This window comes from Cryptomeria japonica, chromosome 2, assembly GCF_030272615.1.
Source record: "Cryptomeria japonica chromosome 2, Sugi_1.0, whole genome shotgun sequence".
NCBI lineage: Eukaryota > Viridiplantae > Streptophyta > Pinopsida > Cupressales > Cupressaceae > Cryptomeria > Cryptomeria japonica.
The window spans coordinates 132,171,315-132,174,435 of NC_081406.1; positions in this window are offsets into that span (position 1 = coordinate 132,171,315).

The following is a 3,121-nucleotide window of genomic DNA, read 5'->3' on the forward strand; positions in this document are numbered from 1 at the left end:
CCTTTTCCTATAAAATAGGGTTCCATCCCTTCATTCAAAAACATATTGAAATCCAGTAAGCTTATGCTGCCCTTTTGAGCCCAAGAAATCATCTTGGCAACTTGATCATCTTATGCTTATCATTCATCCTTATCATTTGTGCACAATATTGGAGAGCCATCCACATCCAACAATCAAAGGAGTACATCAAGTGGAGCATTATCAAGGGGCGCCTTCACTTCATCAAGCTCAATCCGAAGGAGAAAGTAAAATAGCAAGGTGAAATGGTCTTTTTATGATATTTTAGCATTTTGCATGTTTATTTCATTATGTTTTGATCAGTTTACCTTTCAAATCTGTTTTCCCCTCTTCACCTACAAATCATCTTCTTAATTCATCATTAACCTAATAAATTCTTCTAAAAACTCCCTAAACTCACTTAACATTATTCTTCTAATTTTTTAATCCCTCCAGTCATTCTCTCTCCTAGTCAAATTATCCTAATCCCACCTAACATTTCCTCTAATCCCCCTCTTAATGAATCGTTAATGGCTAATCAGCATGATTAGCCACAAAGTTAACTCCTTGCTTTTAAATACTATTTTCCTAGGTGAATGTAAGATTTTCGAAATCTCACATTCTTCCAAGCATATTCTCTCCCAAGGAATTTTTAATTCTTTTTTATTCCTCCAATCCCCATGATATTCTTTTTTGGAGAATTTTTAATTCCTCCAATGCACCTTGTGGAGTGTGGAGATACGAAATGCCTTTAAGGCATATTTCTTGGTCTCCACACCCTCTCTTGGAGTTTGTGTGAGCTCACAAGTAAATCTTAGCCCTTCATCTCGAATCCATCCTAGCCATCTGTTTTTCTCTCCTATCCTTATAAATAAAGGGCTCCATCCCTTCATTTAAAAATCTTGAAATCCAGTAAGCTTATGCTGCCCTTTTGAGCCCAAGAAATCATCTTGGCAGCTTCATCATTTTCATCCTTATCATCTTCCTGAAATCCATTTCATGTTGTGCACATCATTGGAGAGCCATTCACATCCAGCAATCAAAGGAGCACATCAAGTAGAGCATTATCAAGGGGTGCCTTCACTTCATCAAGCTTGATCTGAAGGAGAAGGTAAAATAGCAAGGTAAAATGGTCTTTTCATGCTATTTTTGCATTTTACAGGTTTATTTTGTTATGTTTTGATCATTTAACCTTCTAATCTATTTTCCCCTCTTCATTTTGGCACGCCCGGTGGGACCCACGTCCCTAAGAACTAATATTTTTTTTAAAATTTTTTGTGAGTTGTGAGACGCAGGTTCCAGAATAGCGCGACTGCAAAAAAAAAAGAAAAATTATCTTTTTTGCAGGTTCCAGAATAGCGGCTCTGGATTTCTGCGCCACAACTCCTCCTTATTCTTTTACTTTTCTGTTTCTATTTCTGTTTCAGCACGACAGCTCTGTTATCTGTTCTATTTATTTATAATCTGTGTGAAAGTAGGAGAGTATGCTCTTGTCTATATAGACAATCAGAAATCCAAACCTTTGACACTTTACTATTCTGTTTAGCGCGATTGTATGCTCTGACCGCAAGAAAGTGTGAAAATGAGAGAGTGTGCTCTTGTCTATCTAGACAATCAGAAATCCAGATTTTTGACACTTTTCTATATGTTTAGTGCGACTGTCTGCTCTGTTAATATGTTTGAAATTTGTTAGGCGCTAACAATTGTCTGCATTTTCTTTTCATTTCGTGTTATCTGTTCTATTTAATCATAACTTGCCTGACCATAGGAAAGTGTGAAAGTAGGAGAGTATGCTCTTGTCTATCTAGACAATCAGAAATCCAGACCTTTGGCATTTTTTTTTATTGTGTTTAAGTGAGGTCGTCTGCTCTATTAAATCTAGGGTTTCTGTTTGCTCTGTTAAATCTAGGGTTTCTGTTCGCTCTGCTAAATCTAGGGTTTTCTTTTTTTTGTCATATCTTCTTTATCTTGATTCTATTTTCTTCCAAACTTCACCAGATTCTCCGCATTGCCATTTTCCACACATTTTCTTCCTTGGGGGCCTTATCCCAAAAATCCACTTTTTGAAGCCTAAATACCATATTTCTCTATTTTTTAGGGTTTGCCATAATTTCTTCCCCTTTTATCCAATCACCTCCAAATTTTTCCCATATTATCCATCTCCAACTTTTGCTTCTTTGTCCCTCTTTGACAAATTTTCCCATTCCTTCATCTCTCCAAAATCCCCATTTTTTGCTCGCTTATCCCTCAGAAAGTGGCAAAAAACCTAGTCAAACCCCATTTACCCATCAAAGTTTCCTTCAAATCCACATTTGTCATTAGTAAAAAAGTTTTTATTTATGTTTTTCTACTTATTCCCAAAATATCAAAAAAATTAATATTTTGTCATTTTGTTGTCTTTTGCAAGACGCTTGTTGAAGACTCCATTTTTCAAACTACTAATCAAATTGTTTTGCAGGACACTTGTTGAAGACTCCATTTTTTTCAAACTACTAATCAAGTTGTTTTGTAGGACGCTTGTTGAAGACTCCATTTTTCAAAACTACTAATCAAGTTGTTTTGCAGGTTGCCTAGCTGATTCAACCAAATCTTGTGCATTTATTTAAACTAGGCACCTAGATATTAATTAAAATGGAATGAACCATTGTCTTATGTGTCTTTAAAAAAAGCATAAAAGTAGGAAAGTATGCTCTCGTCTTACTAGATGATCAGAAATCTAGACCCTCCAACCTTTTCTTGTTTGATTGTGTGTTTACCTCTAACGAGTCTACCCTCCCAACTTGCTCTTTGAGAAGGTAAGAGGGGAACGACCCAAGTGAGTACACCCGGACCTGAGGTTCCCAACTCACTATAATAAATAGGCCATTGACTACGAAAGGGTTAATGGTTGGGACTCTATGAGAGTTCACTCTCAAATTGGGTGCTTAGTAGGATCCTAGAGATCTCAATCATGCTTGCGTGACTACTAAGTTCTTGGTGCTTCATTGGGCTATAGGCCTCAATTGCGCTTGCGCAACTTCGAAGGGTAGCTCCTAACGAGAAGACTTACTATACACCTTGTTCATAGTGGCCAAAAACCTTCTAGTCATTGGTGTAAGACGTCGGACCTCTGAAGCGGCCCATA